Below are 8,909 nucleotides of genomic sequence, written 5' to 3'. Positions count from 1 at the left end.
TCGTGTACAAATTCCTATACCCAGAAGAGCCCTAATAATTGTCCCTGGAGACTAAAAACTAAACCAAAGCATAGTTCAGTGTACACAAGATGACTATGATGACCTCAAGTCTAAGGATACTTGTACAACTATCACTATGTGAACAACTGCTGACACGTGAGTGAACTCCATCAGTTGTTCAGCTGTGCGAGTCATGTTCAGTGAACTTATTCCATAATAAGCACCTACATACTAGCTATAGTGTCACCACACAAATGTCTATGAGAACAGACATACTTCATAATGAAGTAAGCATAGTATGTACCGATCTTTGCGGATTATTAATTACTAGTTAGTAATCCTATGACCAGGAACTATTTAAGTTTAGAGTTATCATCTTTTTAGGTCTCACTATTATGATCTCATCATAATCCATAAAAAGCTTTACTCTAAACTATGGTATATCTTATTTAAACACTTAAATAGATAAAGCCCGTAATAAAAACAAAACTAGTCTTTATTAATTTAAAGTTATTCCTAAATCCTAATACATGATTGGACTTAGGACATATTCCTTTCAATCTCCCACTTGTACTAAAGCCAATCACTCTGGTATCTAATACCCATCTTGTACAACAATCATTGAACTCTATTTTATCTGAAATAACTCACTCTACTTCTGCTAAATCAGTTAACAAGAAGAAAGTACTCAACACTGCTTGGGTCACTAAACACACCTAAATCTCATTGTGTGCAGGGCAAAGTGAAGAAAGTCATATGGATCATTGACAGTGGATATTTCAGACATATGACAGGTGATAAGGCCCTGCTATCGTAGTTTGAGGAGAAAGCTTGCCCATTGGTGTCCTTTGGAGACAACATCAAATGATTCACAGTGGTATATGGCAATATTGTTTCTGAAAATGTTGTCATTGATGATGTAGCACTAGTAGCTAGTCTTGAAGTGAATCTTCTCAGTGTTAGCCAATTTGCAGACAAAGGCTTTGAAATTTTATTCAACAAAGAAGAATGCACTTTTATCAGCAAGAAAACTGGTAAAGTTGCTCTGAAAGGAGCAAGGAAAGGAAGCTTGTTTGTTACAGACTTGGACTCAACAAATAAGGATGGTATTTGCTGCTTCTACACCAAGGCATCAGAAGAACAAAGCAAGCTATGGCATAAGAAGCTATCTCACTTGAATTTCAAGGAAATTAACACCTTCGTCAAAAAGGAGTTAGTAAGAGACATGCCCAAACTATAATCTGCTCAAGTTGAAGTTTCTGAAGCTTGTCAGAAAGGAAAAATGAAAAGATCAAGTTACAAGTCAAAAACTGTGAATTCTATATGTGCACCATTGCAACTTATTCACATGGACTTATTTGGGCCAGTGAATGTCTTATCAATTTCAAGGAACAAATATGCACTTGTGATGGTGGATGATTTCTCAAGATACACTTGGGTAGAGTTTATGCACTCTGAAGATGAAACTCCAAATATCATAATTGAGCACATCAAGAAGATAGAAAAATAGGCTGAAGATTACAATTGTGTGAAAAGATTGAGAAGTGACAGTGGAACAGAATTCAAAAATGCAACACTGAGTGAATTCTGCAAAGGCAAAGGCATTGTTCAAGAATTCTCAGCTTCTAGAACACCTCAATCATGTCTAAAAGAAAGCCTAGTGTGAAGCATCTTCATGTGTTTGGAAGCAAGTGTTACATTTTGAAAGACAACTCTGAATATGTTAGAAAATTTGACTCAAAGGTTTTTGAAGCAATTTTTCTGGGATATTCACTGGAAAGAACAACCTACAAAGTTTATGCAATTAATCAAAAAGAAGATTATGGAGAGCACATATGTGACTTTCGATGATGACAAGTATCCAGGATTTGAGTGCCTTGATGATAATGGAGCTGAAGCCCTTGCATTTGAAAACCTCAACATTGATAGTGATTCTGATGGGAAGATTTCAAGCCAATCCAAAAGAATTACATTTAATGGCTATAAAGAGGATCTTCAGATATTTAAAGGGAACTCCATACTTGGGATTATGATATCCTAAGGGAACTGGTTTTGAAGCTGTTGGTTACACATATGCAGATTTTGCTGGATGCAAGTTTAATAGATAGAGTACCAGTGGAAGCTTTAAATTTATTGGACAAAGACTTGTATCCTGGTATAGCAAGAAACAACAATTTATATCAACTTTTACAGCTGAAGCTGAATATATAGCTGCAAGAAGTTGTTGTGCTCAAGTGCTTTGGATTAGAAATCAGCTAATGGATTATGGCCCAGTGTTACACAAAATTTCTATTATGTGTGACAATACTAGTGCTATATCTATAGTGGCTAATCCAGTTAATCATTCTAGGACAAAGCACATGGATGTAAGGTACCATTTTACTAGAGAACATGTTACAAATGGTACCATTGAGCTCTTTTTTTGTACCAACAGAAAAATAATTAGCTGACATTTTTACTAAACCTTTGGATGAAGCAACTTTCACTAGATTTGTAGGTGAAATAATTTTTCATCCTAAGGCAAGAACTCAGTAATGTTTTGCAGCAGATTAATCTCCAGTAGATCAAAATTAATTTAATTTAATTGGAATTTAACTGAAATATGAATTATAAATATTTCAGAAATCTCTGCATATTTGTTTTTCAAATTCAAATTCAACTTGAAATTTTTCAAATTCTAAGTAAACTGCTCAGTGGTTAATTTACATTCTTAGTATGTAAAATTAGCACAAAGCAGAATTACAAAAACCAAAAGTATATAGAGAACTGAGTTCTCGATAAGTCAAAATCGACTTCTCGACAAGTCATTTTAGGACTTCTCAAGTGATTCCTCGATAAGTCAATTTACTGACTTCTCGAGTGACTTCTCGATAGGCTTAAAAATGACTTATCGATAAGTCCTTGAAGAGTTCTCTAGTAGTGTTTATTCACAGAGTTCTCTACAAGTACAATTTTTTACTTATCAATAACTCACAACTGAGATAATTTAAATTAATAAATTATTTTGGTAAAATACTTTTGGAAAATTTATTCTAATTTTATTTTGAATTTATTTAAATAAAAGTTGGAATTAGTTCGGTCCACTCTTTGGACAAACTGGGTATTTATTTGACATCTCGATAAGTCAATTTTGAGTTCTCTAAAGGAGTAATTTAAAATGACTTCTCGATATGTACTTCATTTCTCAAAATGACTTCTCGATAGATAAACTCCGAACGTCTATTTTGAGTTCTCGACAAGTCATTTACTTTTACTATAAATACCCAAACTTCTTGATACATACAATTACTTACAACTTTCGAGATCTAAAGTGACCTAACTTTAAATCCAAAACCGTTTTCTCTCTTATTTTTCCTTCTTCCTCACAAATCTCTTTTACCCACTAAAATTCATACTCACGTCAATGGCAGCCAATAATCTTGTATCTTTTCTCCCCAAGGAAACCAACTTTCTTGCATTTATGGATGCAAATCAAGCACCTGAAGTTTTTCATGCTTTGTTAAGTTCCTTTCTGAGATCTACTTTGTAGGCGCTCTAACTGCTAATCCTGTGCTGTATTTAGATGTGCTAGGCGACTTCTGGAATACAGCAACAAACATGACAGTTGTGCATGAGAATCAAGCTGCAACTATAGTTATAAACTGCACAATTAAGGGACAACAAGTGGAAATTCTTGAGGATGATGTCAACAAAGCTTTGGGCATTCCTACTAACAATCTGGTGGAGGCTCCAACTCAGAATGAGCTGCATGAGTTCATGGACTTCATAAAATACTTTGAAAGGATTAATCTGGCCAGCATGAACAAAAAGTATCTGAGGAGGGAATGGTCATTCCTATTTGACTCTGTGATAAGGGCATTTACTTGCAGAAAGCTAGGATTTGACAACATATCCGGTGTTGTTCAGAAGCTGGTCTACTCCATGGCTCACAACAAATATATAAATGTAGGACACTACATATTGAAAGAGCTGAGCACCAGGCTGACTATGCCATTGGAATCAAGAGGTAAGGAGATCTTTTTGCCTAGATTTATTATGTCAGCTTTAAATTATAAAGTAAATGACATACATATGGATAGAAGGTGTAAACAGGACACTAATTGGCAATTATAAGCAAGTATCCAAAATTCTATTTGGATCACTTCTACTAAGAATAAGGTTCCAGTAAGTCTTAAGTTAACACCTTTCATGATTGAAAGATTTAAGACTTATCCTTATTCTATGCCAGACATGAGAAGTATTGGTAATCAAATTAACTCAGCTATGATTCCTGGACCTGTGGAAGTACAAATACAGGAACACCCACATGGATCTTTCCAAGATGCAACCATTTCTTCAAAACCTTTAGAAGCTAGGCAACCAACCACTTCATCTTCTCAAAAGGATGAGGTGAGTAAAAAGAAGAGAAAGGGGATAAACCTAACTGCAATAACTGAGAGTGGTGAGGAGATAGCTGAAAAAAAATCACCTCTGGTCAAAAGATCCAAAAGAAGTAAACAAACTGAGCTGATCACTCTAACCACCTCTGCATCTTTCCAACAGAATGCAGTTGTAAAACCAACCAGTAGTGAGTCTACACAGCCTGCACAAGAAGAAATTCAAGTGTATGGTAGGAGAAACAAGGAAGGCACACACAGTGAGAGCACATCTCTTGAAGCTCCCTCATTCACCCAGGGGGAGCTGCCAAGACTCACAACTAAGCACCAAATTCTTATGACTCAAATTTCTTCTATTCCAATTTCACTTGAATCCACTTCTCAAGTGCAACAAAAATTAAGTGACTTAGCTCAAGAAGCTTTGCTCACCATCCAGACACTCCATTTAGATGGTGAGAGGCTACATGCTGGGGTAGACCTTGATGACATCATCACAAACATGGGGGATTCATCAGTTTTTAATGAAGACCCCATGGATACTTCTAATGCACCTTCATGTGCAAAACAGTCTTCACAAACTGAAAGGTTTGAGCTCCTAAGGGGGAGCTATCTAAATCCTCTCCAATTTAATTGGAAGTTCCTCATGTAGGGACAACTCCCCTCACAATCCTAGCAAAAATTGTCTTGACAGTTGAAGCTAGGAGTACAATTGCCCATGATCCTGTCTTAGGGGAGGTAAGTATAGCACATTCAAGTGCCAGTGTGTTGCAAGACACACAAGGGTTTGAGGCTGGTGTACATGATAGTAACCTAGTCAAATCCCCTCCAATTCAACTGGAGGTTCCGACTACTAGTGGAGAACAACACACTGTCAAAACCACAGAGCAATCTGTGAGTCAAACTGTGACCCCAGTCACAGGTTTTTCCGATGAACCATCCACCTCACAACCTCAACCACCTCACATACTCTCTCAGTGGCTGCAAGAATCTGCTTCTCAACCAGCTTCTGTAGATGATCTACTAGTAGAGCAGATATCTGGACTGGCCAATATCTCACAACATTTCCTGACTTCAAGTATGAGCAACCAGTATCAAGCTATTATGCTTGCTTACAATGAAGAGGTTGAGGAGCAAAAGGAGAAAATTATCAATGATGCTTATCAAGATGGAAATGTGGATGCATGGATGTCTGATGATTTTTCCTTGGAGATAAATCAAGTTTTGGCCAGATTCAGAGAAGAGTATGTTACTATTCTGGGCAGCAATGTAAAAGACTTGAGTCCAGAAGCTGTCTATGATGCCATCACAGATGTATACAAAGCTCAGCTCAAAGCATTTCATCTGTTTGGTAAGGCTCTTGAAATCAAGCTTACTGGCCATGAAGACAGAATCAGAAAACTGGTGAATGAGAAAATGGACAAGATCATAGCATCTCAAGAGCAGATCTCTACTAAATTCAGGCATTTTACTGAGCAAATGGCTAGGATGGATCTTGCCTCTATTGAGAAGGAAGTCAAAAACCTCAAACTATCTTTCGTCAATCTCCATACACTGGTCCAGCAACAAATTACTCACTCAAATGAGACCAAGGTCCAGCTGGATCAACTTCACCAGAGCAGATATAAGCCTTCAGCTTTGCTAATGGAAGGGATCAAACAGGCCATTGAAGAACACTTTTGCACGTCTAGCAGCTCTTATCAGCCTGGATCCACTTCAACAAATCTGCAAATTCAGTCTTTAAAAGGTCAAGTCACAGTATTGCAAGACTCCAACTCTTCTCTCATTGCACAAGTTCAGGCCTTGACATCTCTTGTCAAGAGTCAATAAACAAATATCCAAACCCTGGTGGACTTATATAAGCATCTTCAAATGCAGAATTCTATAGCTTTGGGAGCCATCATGGGTAAACTCAACATACCACTACCTTCTTTGCCTGAACAAGCAAGGCCTGAAATCCCTACTCCCCTTCTAATGCCTATCAACAAGACTAAGGGGGAGATAGAGGCTAGGTTGACACGATCAAGGTCATCTAAACAGCAAGTCCAAGGTGTTGAAAAGAAATCTAAGGAAGCTGATCTTGACATGGAGAGACTTATTAGGGCTGCTGAAGGACCTAATCTGAGCAGAGAGTTTGATGAACTACTCAAAGCCTTAAAAGCTCCGCTCAACAACAATCACTTCACATAAAAAAAGGCCCTGGACAAGACAATTAATTTCCTAAGAGTAATCATGGTCAATAAGGATAACTTTTTGGAAAAGAAGATAGTGATTAATGCAAATGACTCACGGACATACAGATGTATGCAGATGTCCCTCAATTACCTTATCTCAAGGAGGGCATCTGAGTTAGATATCTTCATCAGCAAAGTCAAAATTATAACTCATGAAGATGCCTTGTTATTAACTGAGTTAAGAAATGCTCAAGAGACTGCTTTTCCTGAAGCACATCTACAACCAAGCAAAGGGATAGCATATATCTGTCCAAACACCAAACAACACAAACATTTTCAGATTCCCAAGCAGTGTGTCATGAGCTACAAGAAGCTTATCATGATCCTAGGAACTGGCTTAAGAGCTAAGAAAAACAAGAACAATGATGATATGGAAATGATAAAGCTACTAAGGAGATATCTGGACAATATAGAAGCCAACTTCTCCAAAACACAAATCAACAAGGATGACTTGGATGATGATGAGTAGAAGAAAGGTGGTCAAAATCCTTCTAGCTCAAATACAAGTCAGTCCAGTAAGCCATCTGGCAGCAAGGGTGGAGAGAAGAAGAAGGAGGATGACAAGAAAGATGAAGAAAGGAAGAGAAGAGGTGAGAGGAAGAGCAGGAAGCCTCATGATGATTAATAAACTCAGAAAACCCGAAAAATCCAAACACAACCAACTCAAATCTCAGCTCAACCTACAACATCAACTATCTCAAACATCAAACATTCCCAACCATTTAATCTAAAATTTCTGTAAAACAAACAACCAACTCTTTCCTAAAAATTCCAATCACCTCAAGCCAAACTAATCTCAAGAAAATGACAACCCTACCTTTAGCCAAGCCTTCACTGAAATTCAAAATCAAATCTGTTGGGAGAAAACCTAATAAAGTCAATCCTACAAAGAAAGGAGAAGTCACTGAAAGGGCCATCTGGAATTGTTTTAAAGAATCTGACTTTCTACCTCTAAATTGGTGCACCTCAGACGAAGACTATTTCCAACATCTAGTTGAGGAAATTGTTAGAGTATGGATTGTATCCTTGAGAGAAGTTAGAATTTATTTTGAGGATGGTACATTCACTCTTCTAAATAAAAGGTTAATGGATTCTTTGGCTCCCACAAAAATTAAGAGAGTGATAAGTTTGTTAAAGGACAAGGATACTGCTACAAGGGCATGAAGATCATCTCTAGCTGAATGGTTGATTGTAAGGGATGAAACAAAGAAAATAAATGAGGATGAAGCTAAAGAAAGAAGAAGGAGGCTTGATGAAGAAATAGATATGTACATAAAAAGATTTGAAGAGTTGAAAGCAAAAGGAATGCGCATAATTTCCAAAGATGGGAGATTTCCAAACATCAAAATTGGTGGATTCTCAAGATTCTGCATACAATTTCTAGATAATGGTTATCCTAAGGCAGCAAGACTAAAACTTGTAGAAGCTCTAAGTGTAACACCTATCATAGAAGAACTTGAAATTCTTAACCACTTGAAGGATAAACTTAGAGAAGAAGTAGACACAAAAACTGTCTTTACCTGATACTTGTAACCATTGAACATTGTGAATCTTATGTTGTACAAGTTGTAATTCTATCAAGCTTTATGTATTAATTTTATCTTCCATCATTTTAAACTTGGGGTTAGTCTTGTTACCAGGCATGAATTTGTGTTAAGCAATCTTCTCACAAATTGGGGGAGATTGTTGTAAAAGACATGCCTGTACTTTAACAAGACTAAGACATTTTGTCAACCCTAAGTAAGTTGTATTGTTATCTTAACTTGTATTTTGTACTTGTAACATTTAAAATCTGTAAAATTGCAAAGGAGCAGACTGGAGTCTTTTTCCTGAAACAGTATCAAGCCTAAGGATTCTATCTAGAAGAAGATCAAGAAGATCATGCCTCAGAAGAATTTTGAAGAAGTTTGGAGTTGAATAAATCTGTTTGGATAAAAATACTCCAAGTCAGGATCTCTACAAGTCACAGATTTAGTGTTATAGAGAAGTCATTCGAGAACTCCAAATGACTTATCGAGAAGTTAGGAAAGCTACTAGAGAACTCGGAGAGATATCGACAAGTCAAGAAGACATGAAGGTTGGAGATATCGACAAGTCATTTCTTCACTAGAGAACTCAGAGTTATCGACAAATCTACATTTATTAGAGAACTCTGGGTTATCGATAAGTCAAAGTCCACTAGAGAACTCAGAGATATCGATAAGTTAAAATTCACTATAGAACTCCAAGTTGTCGACAAGACAAAGTGAAGACATGATGCTGAGAGATCTCGATAAGCTAAAGTTTCATTTGAGAACTCAGA

Source organism: Apium graveolens, chromosome 5, assembly GCF_009905375.1.
Source record: "Apium graveolens cultivar Ventura chromosome 5, ASM990537v1, whole genome shotgun sequence".
In the NCBI taxonomy this organism is placed as follows: domain Eukaryota; kingdom Viridiplantae; phylum Streptophyta; class Magnoliopsida; order Apiales; family Apiaceae; genus Apium; species Apium graveolens.
The sequence above is the reverse complement of the archived record's forward strand: the minus strand, read 5'-3'. Positions refer to the sequence as shown.